Source organism: Malus sylvestris, chromosome 15, assembly GCF_916048215.2.
Source record: "Malus sylvestris chromosome 15, drMalSylv7.2, whole genome shotgun sequence".
NCBI lineage: Eukaryota > Viridiplantae > Streptophyta > Magnoliopsida > Rosales > Rosaceae > Malus > Malus sylvestris.
Genome location: NC_062274.1, coordinates 28454345 through 28474757, shown reverse-complemented (window position 1 = coordinate 28474757; position 20413 = coordinate 28454345). Strand labels below are relative to the sequence as shown.

The 20413-nt window shown below is 38.0% G+C and overlaps 2 long non-coding RNA genes across 2 annotated transcripts; one reads left to right on the top strand and one right to left on the bottom strand.

The window, feature by feature from the left end:
• Nucleotides 1–12651: 12651 nt before the first annotated feature.
• Nucleotides 12652–17653, bottom strand: LOC126605439 (uncharacterized). The gene is made up of 3 exons (XR_007616954.1): nt 17434–17653; nt 13221–13395; nt 12652–12953 (listed from the first exon to the last, which is right to left on the bottom strand). It is a non-coding gene; the product is annotated as an uncharacterized LOC126605439 (long non-coding RNA).
• A 213-nt stretch (nt 17654–17866) lies between these two features.
• Nucleotides 17867–19906, top strand: LOC126604623 (uncharacterized). The gene is made up of 4 exons (XR_007616693.1): nt 17867–18164; nt 18306–18518; nt 18600–18778; nt 19417–19906. It is a non-coding gene; the product is annotated as an uncharacterized LOC126604623 (long non-coding RNA).
• The last annotated feature ends 507 nt before the right edge of the window (nt 19907–20413 follow it).

Below are 20413 nucleotides of genomic sequence, written 5' to 3'. Positions count from 1 at the left end.
AGTTTCCAAAGCCAAAGAATCTCACAAATGTCGTGAGCCATGCCCCTTGTGTTTCTTATTTCACCATGTAACCAGATTTCCTCCTACAAAGGTAAAATACCAGAAGTAAACTGCTTATCACTTACATTACTTGCCCAATCAGCATCTGTGAATCCCTCAATCTTCAAATGCTCGTGCTTCTCATACAAAACTCCTTTCCCTAGCCCAGACTTCAAATATGCTAGGATACGCATATGATCTACGCTCGGTGAAAGCATAAACTGACTCACTAAACTCATAGTATAGGCAATATCCAGACATGTATGAGCTAAATAAATTAGTCTTCCTACAAGTCTCTAATAACTACCCTTATCAACTGATTTCTGATTCAGATCCAAACATAAATGATGCTTTTCAACAATTGGAGTGTCTACCGGCTTACACCCTAGCATACCAATTTCTTTTGAGAGATTATATTCACACACCCCAAATTACTTCTCCCACACCTTTTTAATTTTTTAATATTTTCTACACACCACTAACACTTGATAGAAAAATATTAAAAAATTAAAAGGGTGTGGGAGAAGTAATTTGGAGTGTGTGAATATAATCCCCATTTCTTTTAATAAATCCAGGACATATTTACGTTGAGACAAGACGATACCTTCAGAAGAGCGAGCAACTTCAACCCCAAGAAAGTACTTAAAATCTCCTAGGTTCTTCATTTTGAACTCAGTTGCAAGATTTTCCTACAACTTCGAAATTTCATCAAAATCATCCCTGGTTATAATCATGTCATCTACATGGATGATTAAGGTTGTCACCTTATTTTGTTTCCATTTCACAAACAACGTGTGATCAGAATGACTATGACAATACCCATTCTTTTTCATAACCTAAGTAAACCTATCAAACCACGCACGAGGCGATTGGTTAAGTCCATAAAGTGACTTACGCAACCGACATACTCCGGTATTTCCATCAGCACTCTACCCGGGAGGAAATCCATATATACTTCTTCCTCCAAATTCCCATGGAGAAAAGCATTCTTTACATCGAACCGTTTTAATGGCTAGTCCATATTGGCAGCTAAAGAAATCAGAACACATATCGTATTCATCTTGGCAACTGGAGAGAACGTTTCCTAGTAATCTACACCATATGTCTGGGTGTATCCTTTAGTTACCAACCTTGCTTTGTACCTGTCAATTGATACATCAACTTTGTATTTAACTGTAAATACCCACTGGCATCCAACCATCTTTTTTCCTTTGGGTAACACGGTCCCCTCCCATGTATTATTTTTCTGCAACGCCAACATTTCCTCATCCATTGCTTTTGCCCACTTTGAATCCTTTATAGCTTCCTCCACATGGGTTGGTACTCAAACTAACTCCATATTGTCCACCAAAGTTCGGCACTCCGGTGCAAGACCATTGGATGAGACATAGTTGGCTATTGGATACTTCACCTTCCTTTTCGAAGAAAACCTGTCAGGTGGCACACATCGATTGTGTCTCGGTAGCAACTGATATGCACTTACATTATTATTTGGATTAGTTACATAATCATCAACAACATTTACCTCAGGTATATTTAGAAAAGACATATTGGGCGACACTAGGGAACTAGAGAGAGAGGTTATATCCATGGTGACATACATATGTCGGGTCTCATGGTGATAACATTTATATCCTTTTTGTTGAGGCAAAAAACCCACAAACACACACCGTAGGGCACACGGATCCAACTTAGTGCGATGAATTTTCTGAATGTGCACATAAGCCACACACCCAAATATTCGAGGAGTGAGAGTATTAGTAGACACCACTAGAGCATGTTGAGTGAGGACTTGGAGAGGTGTTCGAAATTCGAGAACCTGAGACGACATACGGTTAATCACATATACTGCATAAGTGATAACTTCAGGCCAAAACACCTTAGGAACAGAGGCTCCAAGAAGTAGAGCACATGCCATTTCTAAGATATGGCGATTTTTCCTCTCAGCAACCCTATTTTGTTGTGGGGTATGAGGATAGGTCATTTCATGGAGAATGCCTCGATCACAAAGAAACTCTGACAATGCTAAATTAATATACTCACCACCATTATCTGAGCATAAAACTTTAATCACAGACGAATATTGTGTCTGAATCATCTGAGAGAAAGATCTAAATACCATACCAACATCACTTTTATTTTTTAACACATATAGCCAGGTCATACAATGTAACAAACCATTTAATGCTAGAAGAAGTAACAACTGGAGAAGGCCCCCAAACATCCGAGTGTACAAGTTCAAAGGGCAAAGACCTTTTATTTAGACTAGGAGGAAACGAAGCACGATGGCTTTTAGCAAGAAAACATACTTCACAATGTAAGTTTCATTCATTTATTCCACTAAATAGACTAGGCAACATATGCCGTAAATACCCAAAAGATGCATGCCCTAACTGATGATGCAATAACCATACTTCTTGTAAATTACTAGCACGAGACACTCGAACCGCATTATCTTTACTAGGAACGATGTCATCCACATAGTACAACTCATCTTTCTTAGTTCCACGTCCAATTATCTCCTTGGTCTAAATATCCTGAAGTAGACAAAAGGACGGATACAGTAGAACAACACAATCCCATTGTTTAGTAACTTGTGTTATTGATAATAAATGATGGGAGAAAGAGGGAACAAGCAAGCAACGATGCAAAGGGAGAGATGAGGTGAGATGCACGGTGCCTGCGTCACACACGGGTGCAAGGGTACCGTTGGCAGTTGCTATGATTTTCCTGTGAGTTGTGGTCATATATTGAAACATATTTTTATCATACATTATGTGATCTGTTGCACCAGAATCCAACATGTATGTTGCTCAGTTTTGGAGGCTAAAAGAACACGTCCCGTAGTACCAGACAAGTCACCCTGAGTAGTACAAGTCAACAAAGTTTGACTAGGATCACTAGAACTAGGCTTGGCTCCTTTGGCTGTTGGTGTAGCAACGGCAAGAACAACCTCCACTGGTTCCTGCTGTTCCACATTCCTTGGCACGCAACTTCTTCTTATATTCTGGAAACCACTCAGGCACCCTATGCTTGGTGAAACAGTGAAACATGTTTCTTTAGTATGACGAGTCTCACAATAGAAGGTACACTTCAAATCATCTTTATTTTCTCTGGAAAAATGACGAGAATTTAAAGATTGATTAGAAGCATTAGTAGGATGGATGGGTGCAGGTGGCCAAGAGACCATGGCCACGGACGACAACCCTCATTGGTTGTTACTCCTACTCATCATAGTGGCATGTAGGTGTGTTTCACGCCTAACAACAGAAAACACCCCCTCAATAGATGGTAAGGGTTGAGTACATAAAATATCATTACGTACTTTATCAAATATTTCATCCAAACCAGCCAAAAAAGTATACACACAATCGATTGGAATCTTTTCCTAAATTGTCTTGAGATCTGTAGCACATCCCATCTTAATTGGTCTCCATTGATCTAACTTTTGCCACACGGACTTGAGGTCAGCGTAATACACACCAACCGACCAGCCTTCTTGACGAAGTCTGAATGATTTGACCTTTAATTCATAAATTTGAGAAATATCCGAACCATCATAATAGGTCCAAGCCAGCTTTTCCCAAACTTCTTTAACTGTACACAGGTGAATAAAAAATTCCATAATAACAGGTTCCATGGAATTGATCAACCACCCTTTTACTATTGCATTCCCTATCTCCCATATCTCATATTTAGCATTATCCTTAGCAAGTTCCTTGGTGCTCCCTGTCACGAAGCCCTTTTTACCATGTCTAGCAATGTGCATCTCCAATACCTTGGACCAAATAAGATAATTTGATCCATTAAACTTCACGGTGCTTGATACAGCCGATGCATCGTTCTGAATCACAATGAGACTCACTACCGGGTTGTTGGTTGGTGTGCGGAAACCACCTTCCAACTTCAAGGTTGAGTCATCTCTTATATTTGCCATCGCGACTTACAGAGAAGAAGGAAAGAATCACAAAACCTAAGTTGTGCAATAAAACCTTCACGGCAGCAGTAAGACACTGCTCTGCAATACCAGGATACATAGCCTGACATATTTATGCAACAACAGCGCATGAACCAAGTTGACTGAACACAGCAGCGGAAGAAAAATTTTGTTTTATAGTTTCTAGGATTACGTCAGCTTGGCTCTGATGCCAAATAGAATTTTACGGGGTAATTTTCACTGTATTACTTCATTGAAATATATACATATACAATCCTTGTTCCATAAGGAAACAAATAAAGGACACAAACAATATCCTACCTACTAAGGACTCCTAATATTTACAATATTTTACATTCCTTTTTTTTTCCCTAAATATTGACTCACGTTTATAGAAACAACTATGAAGTAACCCTAACATTGGCTATTATATATGAAGGTTTAACACCCTTATAAGCATTTATGGTCTTGGTTGTATATAGGTATATATAGTATATATAAATTTCCCTTCTGCTGGAAAAAAATTCAGTGAGCAAGTTTAAATGATGTAAATTAACCATCTAGATCGGAAGATGTAAAAAAATGTAAAACTTAAAATTTATATCTATCAGTTAGACCCAAAATTACATCATCTCCTGAAAATAAACAGAATAATGCCTTTTTTACTTTTCAAATTTGCAATTTTCATTGTGATATTCCCAACGGGTGGAGACCTAGTTGGACAAATATGTTGTAAAATAAGGTTCCACTACATTTCACCATAAAAGAAAACAGAAAGTCCATTTCAATCGCATGAAGAACTGTAGACTTTGATTCTTTTGTACATATATATATATATATATATATATATATATATATATATATATATATATATATATATATATAGTTATATTGTTAGTCTTTATTTAAAGATCATTCTTACAAAAAAAAAATCAAATTAAAACTATTAAACTATTTAGTTATAGCAAAAAAAAAAGAAAAAAAAGAAAAGACAAACATGGAATATCTAAAAAAAAAGAGAAAACTTGATGAGAGTCAAACTTTTTTAGGCATAATTAAGAATAATCTACTTTATTAAAATAAGTCCAATCTCTTAAGTTTAGGATTATTTCTTTAATGATAAGAATTATAACATCCTTAACGAGACTTGGGATAAGCAGGATATCGAGGGTCAGGAAGAACTTAGAGCGAGGCAGCTCTCGGAGCAGGAGGTGTTTTCAGGGTGGAGGTGGCGAGGGGGATAATGCAAGGTCTCGAATGTGGTTGGGCGGTGTTTTTCCACTAGAGGATCCCCTCCGACGGTTTGGGTCTTTCTCAAATGATGTGGTGCGTGAGGGTGGTGCGTTACTTGTGGCAGTTCCTAACTTGAGGGGGCTCGTTACCTTGGAGTTAGGGGAACGGTTGGTAGCGGGCAATAAAAGGTGCAGAGATAGAGATTCTCATGCTAGAGACGAGGTTTCTATTGGTTCTAAGAAGAGGTGCTCTAGTTCATCGGTGGGAGTTGTCGGCTAACAACCCCACCGTTCACAATGAATTGCCTAAGTTGGAACTGTCGGGGGTTGGGGGACTCTCGTGCAGTTCAAGCGTTGCTAGAAATTATCCAGTGACAACATCCTTTTTTGGTCTTCCTTTGTGAAACCAAATGTAGTTCTCAAGCTATGGAGATTAAGAGAGGTGGATTGGGGTTCCAAAATTCAGTTATGGTGGCAAGTAACGGAAGGTTAGGGGATCTGTGCTTGCTTTGGAAGGAGGAAGTCGAGTTAGTGGTTCAGTCTTCATCCCCAAATCATATTGATGCTGAGTGTAGGTTTGGAGGGGCCTCAGATTAGTGGCGGTTTACGGGGTTCTACAGGTATCCGAATATTGTTGATTGCCATCTGTCCTGGGCATTATTGGCTACATTAAGTCAACAATACTCACTCCGATCATTGTGTGTGGGAGATTTTAATGAGGTGCTCAGTGCTTTGGAGCAGCTTGGAGGGGCGGGATGGAAGGAGAGTCAAATGCATGGTTTTCGTGAAGTGGTGCATGAGTTCCAGTTGGTGGATGTAAGGTTTGTTGGTAGTGATTACACGTGGATGGATAATAGAGAGGATGAGGTGCGCTTGCCACACAATCCTGGATCAGTTTGTTTCCCTGCTCTCGGATTTGTCACCTTAATCCATCCAAATCGGATCATTTACCTATTGTGGTGGAGATTCAAGACTCGGTGGGTGGTGTTTCTCGGAAGCCTCGTCGATTCCGCTTTGAGGAGATGTGGTTGCTTAAAGCTAGTTATGAGGAAACTATAGCAACTATATGGAATATGCTGCGAAGGGGGACGACCTTAGTGCGGGTTTGTGACAAGATTAGAGCCACTAGGGTGGCTTTGCTCGAATAGCAGCGCTCTACTTTTGGGAATACTAAATTGGAGATTGCGAAGGTAAGGGACAAACTAGGCGTGTTATTCGAACATCCTTCATCTCTGAACCTTATTGAAGGTTGAGGAGTGTTAATGCATGAGCTTGATACTTTGCTTGGCTGAGAAGAAACGTATTGGAGACAGAAGGCGTGGACCCAGTGGCTCAAGGAAGGGGATCGAAATATGAAGGTTTTCCATACTCGTGCTTCGAATAAACAAAGGAAGAATACAATAAAAGGGTTACGGGGGGAGTATGGGGTGTGGTATGATTCACGGGAAGGGATAAAGGACATGGTGGTGAGCTACTTTCAAAGGATTGTTAAGATGCAAGGAGTTCTTAATAATGCGTTGCAGGAGGTACTGGGGGCAGTTTCACGTCGTGTTACCCCAGAGATGAATAATCTGTTGTTATAGCCATATTTCGCTGAGGAGATTAGAATGGCGGTGTTCCAAATGCACCCATCCAAATCTCCAGGGCCAGATGGTATGTCCCCACTCTTTTATCAACAATTTTGGCATGTGGTTGGGTTGGATGTTGTCGAGGCGGTTAGGTCTTTCTTGTAGTCTGGGTATTTTGGCAAAGAAATGTGTTTTACCCATGTGGTGTTGGTTCCTAAAGTTAATGAGCCACATGATATGTCTTAGCTACGCCCTATTAGTTTGTGTAACATGCTTTATAAAATTGGAGCTAAAGTGATTGCAAATCGCCTTAAGGGTATGATGGTAACGATTATCTCGCCAAATCAAAGTGCTTTTATGCCAATGAGGCTTATCTCTGATAATTCTTTGGTGGTGGTGGAAATTGGGCACTTTTTGCATAATAAGATAAATGGTCGGGATGGCTTCTTTGCTCTTAAACTTGATCTTAGTAAAGCATATGATCGAGTTGAATGGAGATTCCTGGAGGTTATGATGGAGAAGTTGGGATTTGCTGGCGAATGGATTAAGATAGGGATGACTTGTGTTACATCTTTGTCATACTCCTTCTTGGTCAATGGTTAGCCATGTGGTTATATATTGCCGACCCGGGGACTCCAGTAAGGAGATCCATTGTCGCCATATTTATTCCTACTGTGTGTTGAAGGTTTATCGGTGCTTATTGCCAAAGAGGAGCAAGATGGGGCTTTGAGTGGCATTCAGTTGTGTGGTGATGCTCATTCAATTCATCACCTTCTATTTGCGGATGATAGTTTCCTTTTGGAAAAGAAAATGTGGATGAATGTGTGGTGATTCAACGGATCCTTAATATCTACTCTCATGTGAGTTCATTTGATCAAGGAATGTTAGCAGGCTTTTTAGGGGTTCAGTTGGTGGAGCGGTATGAGAGATACCTAGGTTTGTTGACTTGTGTGGGGAAGGATAAAAAGTAAACGTTTTCGTATATTAAGGAGAGAGTGTCACAACGCTTGAATAGGTGGAAAAGCAAGCTTCTAAGCCATGCAGGGAAGGAACTTCTTACAAAGGTGGTTGCCCAATTTCTTCCTACGTATGCCATGAATTGTTTTATGCTATCGAAGACTTTTTGTGATAAGTTGCATCAACTTATGGCACGGTTTTGGTGGGGGAATGGATCAGAAGATAGAAAAATTCATTGGCGTTCTTGGGATAAGATGTGTAAACCTAAAGGTGAAGGTGGGTTAGGCTTCCATGACCTCTATGCGTTTAATATGGCGGTGTTGGCAAAGCCAGGGTGGATGGTCATTCACCATCCCTCGTCACTAATAGCACAAATCTTTAAGGCAAGGTACTTCCCGATTTCTTCATTTTAAGAACCGAAGGCACCCCTATCGTCGTCGTATTGCTGGGAGAGCATTGTTAGGGCTTGAAAAGTGTTGGTAAAGGGTTCGAGGTGGGTGGTAGGAGACGGGCGGTAGATTCAGGTTTGGATGGATAGGTGGTTGCCAAGACCTAGCACTTTCAAGGTCCTCTAAATGCCCCATCCAGAGTAGGTTCATATGAAAGTTGAAGAGTTGATTGATACTTCCACAAGGGCGTGGCGTACCAATTTGCTATCGGAATTATTTAGCCCGGAAGAGGTATCTCTCATTCTTTCTATCCCGCTTAGCTTTCGTGCTCGGCAGACAGGTTAGTTTGGCACTATGGTGAACAGGGACGTTTTTCCATCAAGAGTGGGTATTGGGTGGCTCAGCAATGGCTCCAGTCTACAGATAGTAATGCTTCCTCTTCTTCCAATGCTAGTGCTTATGCGAAACTATGGAAGCATCTTTGGAAGGCTAATATCCCACCTAAACTGAAAAACTTCACTTGGAGGGTGTGCCATAACATTCTTCCCACTAAAGTGAATCTTACGAAGAAAGGTGTGAGGGTGGAGTCGGAGTGTGGGATATGTCAGGGAGAGGAGGAGGTTGCGGAACATGTCCTTTTTACTTGTTCATTTTCCAAAGCAGTATGGATGTTGGAGATGCTTGAACGATGGTGTTGTGGGGTATTTGGCTGGAAAGGAATGCACCGGTGTGAAAGGAATCCAACGTCCCACCCATGGTTGTTTAGCAGCGGGTGTCATCATGGTTGTTGGTGTTTTAGGAGGCTAATACGAAAACAACTAGGACGGGTGGTCTCCCTTCCCCATGGTCGGCTCCCCCTTCCCAATGGTGGGTCAAGCTTAACACTGACGGGGCACTGAGAGATCGAGATAAGCTCGGTGGGGTGGGGGTAGTGTTTCGGGACTGGAGGGGATGACACTTGACGGCAAGGGTGCAACAGTACCCAGGCATTGTCTCAGTTCTGATCCTTGAGATGTATGCAATTAGGTTTGGCTTGTAGTTGGCTCAGCAGTAGGGTTTCCAATAGGTGGTGGTGGAGAGCGACTGTTTGAAGGTTATTACAACACTCAATCACTTTTGTTGACGCCTTGGTGCTTGGTATGATTGCGGAGGACGTCTTGCAGCTGGCATCCAATTTCCCTATGGTGAGATGTATCCATGCTAACCGCTTATGAAATGGTGTTGCACACCATCTTGCCAAGTTTGCTTTGTCTAGTGGCAATAACTTAGTCTGGTTTGAGGAGCCTCCTATCATTATTCAGGAGCTTCTCTTCCAAGATTTATGTACTCTTCATGAGTTTGATTAATGACTATATTGCTTTCTATTATAAAAAAAAAAAAGACTGATAATAAAAATTGATTTTTTTTCCTAATTATCTCTTTAATTATTTCTTCTTATTTCTTTTTTTCTTTTTTGTTGTTTCTTGTTCTTCTTCTTGCTCTAAACCTATTCATAGATTTTTTAATTTTTATAATCAACCTATATTATATGTTAATTGTATTTATGTACACATATATGCTAGATTTTGTTTTATAATCAACATGCATCACAAATTAATGTGTCTAGCTTGTAGGTATATTATGTTTTTATTTCTTTTAGTTAACTATTATATTATATCAGTTTTGTAGGTAGACATCTTTTCTCTTCATATATAGTAGGTAGTTACCAGATAATACTTTAATTTGAATATTTAAATATTCCAAAGCTGAATAAATGATATAAAAATTAAAATATTAAAACATTTTTAATTGAAAGGACAAAATTGGTATCAAGGCATGTAATTGGATAGCTAGACTCATTCTAAAAACAACTTACGTTTCTGGACCTAGATCCAAAATATCCAAAAGAAAACAAACAAAAATTAAATTGTGAGGCTTTGAATTTTAGAAAAAATTGCAATATCGTTAGGGGAAGACCAAAAGTCTACCAAACAGTTCGGGAATCCGAAAGTACATTGTAGAGGATAAATTTTTTATTACGACGGGAACACAAGTGGTATACCACGTGTTTTAATAGAAGTGGTGAAAAATTTATTTTTTAAGTTATTAATTTTTTAGCATACATTTCCCACCATTTATATAATAACACGTAGTGTACCCTTCCGTATACCGGTTACACTAAAAAATCCCTCACAGAGTGGTCTGAGTGGGCATAAAGAGAATACCTCTTATCAACTTATTTGAGGAACCCTTAAAAGATCATCACACTCTTCCATGCATTCACTTTTCACAGACGATGAATATCTTGGCATAATGGATGAAGATATGACTATCACATTCTTTCACTAAAGCTCGTTCTTTTTATAAATAAAGTTTAAATTTACATATCTTGACAATGTTTGTTGGATTCTAATAACAATTATTTTTTTTCATTAGCGTCCAGTGTAATGCTTTGAAATTGATCATGTATGTAATCAATAATCCTTGCATTATAGTCCAAGCTAATTAAGATTATTACTCATGCATTTAGAACCATACGTGAAGTCTGGTCTCTCATTTGGCTAAAATGATCTGATTGATGCAAATATGTGAAAACTAATTAAGGTTGGTCCACTTTGCTGGATTGAAGCATGGTTATGGGACGACAATTAAGATATGACCAGATACTTCAATTCCCAAATAATCTAATCAACTATTAGTGTTTTAAACGACCAAATCAATTTACTTAATCTCGTATTAGCCATTGCTGGCTAGCTAGCAAAAAACGCAAGATGGAAAGGACATGAACACAGATAGAATACGATGAAGATGGAAATAATTAAAGAACATGTGATAGTAGCCACGTGGTTTGTAGTGGAGAGGGGGTTATTAGGGCACGTGAAACTCTCGTTTAAGTCCCCCCCAACCACACCCAGCGAGCTCTCTGTAAGCAAGATATACATTTACAGTTGGGGGACCATGGGAGACGTATTCCATGCTGACAACTAACATGATGCTCACGTTAGACCATTCCAGAAGACATTGCCATGGACCATTTGCCCCCTTTTCTTCAATTACGTAGGTCCCTTAATTAATTCATAATTCCTCGTTCATATATTGATTAGGAATCCCTGTTCTCGTTAACTCTAATGTCCAAAAAAATCATGGTCATTCACTGTTCGATATTAACCTAACCGCAGGAAAAAAAAAAAGAGTACAACAAAAGAGTTGAATGGTACCACCATTAAATTAAGATCAACTGATGAGTGACCAGAACATATTTGGTGTATTGGTTAGTTACACTCCAATCCAATTTACATTTGTTAATTTGTATATATGCATACATTTTGTTATATATTATAATTTTATAATATTAACCATTTGAAGGTCAACGAAAGCTATGGATACCGGCCATTTGACTACAAGAAGCAGAATGTAAATTCAACCCTATTGCGTGCGAGAGGAGATCACATTCACGTCCACACATTCATGAATAACCCTCCTCGTATATATCTTAGTTACAGCGTATTCAGATATAGATTCAGAGACTCATAGATTCATGAATCCCCCATATATATCTTAATTATAACGTATATATAGTTAGCTAATTACGTCGGATTTAAATTAAGCTATATATATGGTTCTCTTCTCCCATACATGGACGTACGTGTTCGAACTCTTCCCCTGCATACGCGTGCAATTTGACATATAGAAAGCGACAAGACAATTAATTAATTACGGTATGTGTGTCGCTATATTTTGCTTCCCCATTTTCATGCATGATTTTCATTCTTTTCATCTGCATGTCAACCTATATATGGTAGAACCTCAACCACATATATATGTTCACAATTACTGATTGCATATTGAACTACCAAGTTTTACCATCTCGAGGATAATCATGTTCAGAGTATATCTCACTTACGTTGAAGAATATTCGATGTGCACTTTTGGACAAAGGATAATTTGTTCCCCACATTAATATTGGAAATGCACATATTCTACCATTCTCAAATAACGTATTTTTATCATACATGACTTACAATTAGAATTGTTCAGCTTATAAATCTTCATTTGAAGATCATTCTTATAAGAATTATTCGAATCGGAGATTGTTTAGTTATTCAAATGTATCAAATAAAATGACGGTTCATATGTTACTTGATACTCATACCGTTCTATCTGTTCTATAAATTTGGATGACTAAACGATGTTTAATTCGAATGACTTTTGTAGGAACACTACAGGAAAAAACATTTTGCCGGACGGAAAAACGTCATAGGCTCAACGGCAATTTGTCACCGTAATACTAAACTGATAGAGGTTCGTCAGACAAAAATAGTCGGGCAAAATCCATGGCGCGGAGTTTTATGCGACGGATTAAAAAGTCCGTCCGGTAAGTTAATATTTAACCGACAAAGACCGCTGTCGGCAATGCATGTATTTAACGGACATGATTCTTCTTACTCGAAGGAAAGTACCTCGTTCGATAGGAAACAATTATATAGTGGGGTGAGCTTATCCCGACAGAAGAGTAGTAATATGAGATTTGAGCGACGACAGTTCAGTCGATGAAAAATTTATTAAATTAAAATAATATTTAATTTTAACAATAAAAAGGAGAAAAATAAAAATATTAAATTCAAACATTTTTAAAAAAAATATTGTAAAAATGGAAAATAATATTTACTGCTAGGGCGGCTCTTAGGACGGCTGCTAGGCCGCATAATTCATGGCCCTTCCTTCACCCAACCTTGTCCATCAGCACATGGAAAGACACATCTAGATCCAGTGTTAGCTCCTCCACAGGCACGTCAGGATGATTATGGGAGAGATTGGCGACGTACTTATCATTCTTCTATACCATAGAAACCTATAAAAAGAAGGGAACTTTAACGAAAAGCATCCGGTATTGTTCATTTTAACGAAAAACCACATTTTTACACTAAAAAATCAATCCTGGTACTATTCACTTTACCCTTTATTTTGTCCTTATCATTAAAACTCAAAGTTTTCAAGCCATTTTCATTAGTTTTCCTTAAAAAGAAACCCAAAGAATACAAAGTTAGATTATCAATTATAATTAAAACCATGATTATTGTAATGAAATTATAAATAAAAAATACGAAAATACACTTACATAAATTTTCGTCCGCAACCTCATTGCCATGATTAGCATGGCTCTCCCCCCAAATCACCGGCACCAGGAACTTTTCCCCAACCTCTCGCCGACCCAGCAAGGTAGGGGGTCGAGAACCGAAATGGTGATCGTACGGCTTCTTGTCTTGGTTTTCTATATTTGTCGCTGATTTTTTCTGTCCATTACAAAATATTTGTTTAACTTGAGTAAAAAAATTACATTAAAATAAAAACTAAAATATTTGTTTAACTTAAGTAAAAAAATTACATTAAAATAAAAACTAAACTATTTGTTTAACTTAAGTAAAAAATTATAAAAAATAAAAACTAAATTTCATTACCTGATAATTTTCACTCTTAAAATGAATTAAAGCCACGCCCACTCGTACCCTCTCCAATAACTCTTGGGGAGGGTCTACAAGTGCTGCCTCAGGCGTTAGACAAGTCTCGTAGTAAAAATCAAAGAGTTGGTTTAAAACGACAAAAAATAAATTTTAAAAAATATTATTAAATTGAGCAAGTATTTGTACATTTATCGAAAGCTGGTGGTTCATCTCGGCACGAATCGACGCTCTATGCATAATCCAGGAATCGGCGTCTATAAGGCATTTGTTGCAGATGAGGGTACCGCACTCATGAGTCAACAAGTGTTTTAACTCCTAAGGATGGTGGGGAGGTGTCTCTCCTACTGTAAAATCCTGTCTCCGGAATTTCACTATTCATTAAGTATCTCGTAATTTAAGTTCGTATTTCACGTTTACGTCATTTTTATTACTTAATTTTAATTTCGTAAATTTTGGGAATTAAATCGAATATTTGTCGGGTTTGAATTTTCGTAATCAATCTTTATTTTTCGTTAACTTTTCGAAGTTTTAAATAGTGTTTTTAAATAAATCTTGAACCCACGAATACATAGGCGAAAGCCGTTTGTGAGTCCGAGTTATAACGGTATAGTTACGGACGTTTGAAGTTGTGAACTATAGATTGTGGAAATTATTTAATTCCCACATGTGGGTTAAAGGTTAAGTTAGTTTAAAAAGGGGACCAATCAGATTTTTTTTTAAGGGAGAGAAAGGACCAATAAGGGAAAGGGGCATTTTCTTTTTCCCCATTTTGGTCAACATGTGCTCTTTCACAAAACCGGCTCTAACCTGGCCGAATTCCAGCCAATCTTCACCAAATTTCAGGCCATTCTCACCCTTCCACCACCTGCAACTTGTTACACAACCTCTCATTTACCAAATTTGCTCAAAATCAAGGGTTTTTAAGGCCAATTTCTGGTAGAAGTCCACAAGAGAACCCGAGGGTTCTTAACGATGATTCGTCGTTCCGGCGAGTATCACCATTCACCATTACCCTCAATCAACTTCCCTTGGACCCAGGAACAAGACCCAACTGGTGGTTGGGGCGTTGGAACACCAAGGAAGCCGAATTGAAGAACACCCACCTTAGGGTTTTCGATGGGTGCGAGCTAATTTGAGGGCCTTCCCGGCCAAATTGGACTCGACCATAGGTATAAAGTTTGCTCTACTTGTTGAGCCTTCATTCTTGTATAATTTGAGCATTTTTGGAAAAAGTTGAATTTTCCGATGTGTGACATTTGATTTATGAAATGTTGTTGGTTGAGTATAGTTTTGATAAGGTCCGCTACTTGAATATTCTAGCAATTGACGATCTTACCATTGAATTGACACCAAATTTTTAGTATGCTATTGTAGATATTGTTTAAGGACCTTAGGAACTTACTAGTGAAAATCTAGTTGTTGGATCTTACAAAGCAAGTGATGTAAGATCATGGACCATACCTTTGATCAACGGTTTGATTCTCATTAAATGTCGTTGTGGGAGACTTATGAGAGTTTTGGGTATGTGAATTTATTGAGAGAAATCTAAATGTAGAGTTGTGCTTTGTTTTTGGCGGTGATAGAGCTTGATGCCTTGAATTCCATGCTAGAGTGCGTTAGTGTGGACCTCAGGTGACCTTAATATATGTGATATTGGTGATTACCCTGTTTTCGTAATTGTTATCCTATGTGGATATGACTTGGTTTTATAAATATGTTTTCTATTGAATTGTTATTTTTAATGTTTAGCCATTGATTTAAGTTTATGAAATGAGATTTGACATGTATATATTAAAATATGGTTTGATTGGTTTGATTGGCAAGTTGTGATGAAATGTGAGGACTAGTGGTTGACCATTAACCTATGGTGATGGGGATTTGTTGCTTTGATATGATTTCATCTCCCGCTTCGTTGATTCGTTCTAAATTTAGTATTTGTGTCTTATTTTCCTTGGTTGAGCTTTTGTAAATTAGGTAACTTGTGCTTGTCTCATTTCTTTAAGCCGTTGTATATATGGTTGTTGGCCTTTCGCGATTCCGTTGAGTGGTTGGCCGGAATCGTATCCACTCAGATTCCGTTGAGAGATGGTCCGAAATCCCTCATACTTTGTGATTCTATTGAGTAATGATCTAGAATCATATCCATCTTGGGTTTCATTAGTGGTCTTGCTTGGTTAATCCATATTAGGGGACTGTACTATATATGGACCGTGCTTGGTTAATCCGCGTTGGGCGATATTATATATGGATCGTGCTTGGTTAATCCACATTGGGCGATCCTTATGGCCATGTATGCTTAGGAGTGATCATGCTTGGTTAATATAGTTAGATATTAATATCGTGCATCTTGAATTTATGGAATTGATTAATTGACGTGATCGCGGAATGACGTTGGGTAAGTGACTTGAGAATAATATTGTGCTTTGTTGTTCTTTGATATGTTACATACTATGAATTTCAGTATTATGTGAAACAAAGTGATTTATATGATGGATAAATTGGAAAGTATCTATGTGAGAATGGCATACCGGTGTGCATGTTTATGTATAATGTGGTACTTTATGAGTTCTGTTAGAAGTATTTTACAAAACGTTTTAGTGCTTGACGAATAGTGAACTACGTTTGGCTTGATTCCTATTGAGGGTACGCAGACAGTCTAACAAGGAGGTTAGATGTAGCCATAAAGTAAGCGAAAAATTACTTTGAAATTTGATTCTCGAGTTGTGATTTGCCATATCCCGGAGGCGGGGTATGTGAGATATACGAGTATTTGGTGATGTCATGTGTCGATCTTGGACATATGTCAGGATCGGGGCGTGACACCTACAATCTGGATCCTTTGCTGAGTGGTTCGACTAATCAAATTTATCTTTAAGCCTGACCAATGCCCCAAATGTTTTAACTCTTAAGGATGGCAGGGAGGTGTCTCTCATACTCCACTACCTTCACGGAGGCCAATTTAGCTTCTAAGCTGCCCTTAGAAAGCTGAGATGTGATCGAGATGAGTGGTGGGAGTGGCTGGTCACAATGACTACTGTGGAGTTGCTTGGCAGATCAGGCTAGCTAGGGCAATGACACTAACAAACTAATGTCGGTGGCTGACTCGGTAGTTGCGGCCTAGGTCCCATTAGCCCTCATAGTGGCATTGGGGACCGACAACTCACTCTAAGCAAAAGTGAAAGCAAAACGGTGACCACTCATGATCTATCAGGGATTCATCTATTAAAAAACTATTTCAAAACCATGTCAAATAATTACAAGAAGAAGGCTCTTACAGAGAGCTCGAGTAAGGCTGAAAGCCACTGGACAAAGCATGACAACAAGGAATAAGGAACAAGGCTCTTATAGAAAACATAAACCTTAAGGAATAAAGTGGCAGCTACAACTCACACATATCAATGCTGAGTTGTAGGAGCAACTTGTAACCTATATGCATCACACTCAATTCACTATCAATTCACTTTCAACATATATGCATGACTTTCTATTCACTATCAATTCACATTCAACCTATAAGCATCACTTTCAACTAGTAACCTATATGCATCACTTTCAATTTATTAGGGTTCGAAATTCATTAATCAAATTTTCAAATCCACAAATCCACAAACCCATGATTTACAAACAAATTAACAAATCCAACCTATATCCATATGTAGCACCCTTGATTCACAAATTCACAAATCCATAAACGCATCCATGATTCATGATTCCACAAACCAATTCATAAATTCACATATGGAATATACATGAACATCATAAATCCAAATATTTATCTCAAATTCACAAATTCATACAAATCCACAAATCCATCTCAATTTCTTAAATCCAAAAAAAAATTCACAAATGTAAAATGAAATTAAAACTTACAGTGACAGAGATTAAGAAAGAGGTTCGTCGGGGATTTTGAGTTTAAGAGATAACATCATGACGGCTGAGACCACTGAGTGAGATGAAGAGGATATAGGTTTAAGGGAGAGAATAGTGAGAGAGATTGAGAGAGTACCTAGAGAGATTGAAAGAGAACTGAGAGAGATTGAGAGAGAACTAAGAGCGAGAGTGAGATCACAAAGAGCAAGAGTGAGAATGGCGCAATGAAGAAGAAAGAAGAAGGTCATGGGCTTATAACATTTTAAACCCTTACCCAATAGACAGTTCGTCGAGTAAAACCTTTTAAAATTTTGACACATGTTCATTACCCTAATCATTCATTAGGTGAATCGGAAAATATTTCAAAAAATTCAAAATTTTGGTTAAGTAAAACAACTTGACTCGACGAAATATCCAGATGGTTGGGCAAAGCTAGTCAACTTGACCTGACGACAATGTCACCCAAGCTCTCATTATTAAGTCAATAGCCAGCCTTGACAGTTTTGTGCAAACCGAGCTGGTATTCTGATCTGCTAGTCAGCCTCACAACCACAAGCATGAGCTTGTGGAAGCCTTAGCCCATGCCCAAAGAGCTCTCCACCAGTCCGAAGAGTCCACAGGATCTGTAAAGGGTTAGCAAGCAACCAAATCACCCAAGTATCATAGGCTTGGATCCTATTCGATTACCTTTCGATCCCGAATCATCAATGAACGAGTAATAAAGTCAACAGGTTAGTGCCGAGATGCTGAGATAGATTTTGGCAAGTGTACAACTTTTTTAATTTATTAATATCTTTAACTTTAGTTATTTAATGTGGTTTTAATTGATTTTTTGGTTTTGTTTTTGTGTTTTTTTTTTTTGGCATTTCAAGCCAACTTCGACATCAACATGCAGGACAATGGAATACTGACTGCCTAGGGTGGGTGTGGAGGGAGCGGTATAAGGGGTTGAAGTATGAGCTGCACTGCTACTACAAGAATTGTGCATCTCCTAATGTAGCTTTTACTGATCCACTTGTAGAATTTCGGGAGAGGATACGTGAGTGGCAATGGATGTGCACTCAGTTTCAAGTGAAAAATTTAAGGTAAGTTTTATTTATATTTTAATTTTAGTTTAGTTTTTCAATTCTTTTAGTTAAGTTTAATTAATTTTTTTTAATTTATAGAAAAAATCAGCGACAAATAAAGGCAATTGGGAAAAGAAGTCATACCTTCATTATTTTAGTTCTTGACTCTTATCTTACCGCGATGAGGAATAGCGGATGAGTGGTTTGCATTTCCTGGAAGTGGAGGTTTGGGGGAGACGCCTTCCAATTTTGGTAACCAGGTTGCAGACGACATTTTTGTAAGTATTTCGTTTTACGTTTTAAGTTTAAATTTTATTATAATAAAAATGGTTGAAATTATGATCAGTAATCTTAATTGGTTTCTCTCTTTTTTGTTGTAGACTTCTATGACATAGAAAAAGGACGAGTACCTCGTCAACCTCTCCTAGTAGCTAGGGGGTTTGGTTTTTTGCCAAAACCGAACCGAATCGAAAGTTTGGTTCAATTCGATTCGGTTCCTTTTTTTTTTGTTCGGTTGTTTTTTTTAGTTAGATTTTGTTTGGTTTTGTTTCGATTCAGTTTCCTTTTTTTATTTTATAAAACCTGATTTTTTTTTTTTTAATATGGAATTGGAAAAGAGGCTTGCATTGGCACACTAATAATAAGAAAATGAGAAATCACAAAAACAAAACCACATATGACATGCTTGGTCTATCCTCCCATCATCTTCTTCCTACTCTAAAGGGATTCCTTAAGTGTAAAAAGATTTGGTTCGGTTTGGTTTTCGAACCTCCAAAACTGAAACCGAACCAATAAAGTTCGGTTCAATTCGGTTTTCTTTTTTTTCCATTTTTTTTCTTCAGTTTTTTAGTTTTGGTTCAGTGTTTGGTCTGATTTTTTTCGGTTTTCAATTTTTTGGACCCACCCTTACTAGCAGCAACATACATGCCTATGGAGGAGCTGACACCTGATCAAGGTGTATCTACAGTTGTTGATGGACAAGTTTGGGCGATGGAAAGGCAAGAAACTCAGCTGCCTAGGAGGGGATCAGGTTCAGGACATCAGTGGGTTTTTTTGTTCAGCAAGCTCTCATCCTTCGATCGAATCATCTTCTAGACTGTAGCAGGTGGAGGTGGAACTAGCACGCTAAAGAGAATAAGATGCAGGTAGCACGACAAAGAGAAGAAGCGGGGCACGATTGGGAGAAAAAGCTGCTCGTGAGCAAGAAACTGCTACGCGTGACTGAGAATCAGTGAGCCTTTACATTGCTGGGATAGCCCAATCCTTGTCTGCTTCTAGCATTTGCATTCTTGAATCCCCGAGCGACCTTTAGGCGCCATTCCCCTAGCCACCTCAGCACCCACGTACCCACGTTGCTTAGGTTTATTATTTTATTTTTTGTAACATAATTGTACGAAGAATTTTATTTTGAATGTAATTAAATAAATTTAAAAATTGTCATTGATTTTAGCTTTTTAAAGTACTATAATTAGAACTAAATAGTTATTTACTATTAATATTGTTTCGAAAATGATTTTTTTTTTAAAACAAATGAAAAAAATTAGCCCGGCGAATAATTTCATTGAGCAAACTTTATATATTTTTTATTTTGGTTTTAAACATATGCCCGACGACATGTTTGTCGAGCAAACTTTATACTGAGGTAATTAGACACGGAGGATACTTCTCAATTTTATAAATGATTGGAATGAATGAGTATTCTTCTTGAATAATTCCTCTCCGATAGCCACTTAGTACTACAGTTTAGTGGTATTTCTCTTTACTTGTAAATGAGAGGTCTTAGGTTTGATTTTCGCCAAAGGTGAATTTGAACCACATTATTGTTAGCCCATTGTGAGACTTAGCACATTCTCCTACCCCTTAATGTAAATAATATTGTTTTTTAATTAAAATAAATAAAAAATTCCTCTCCT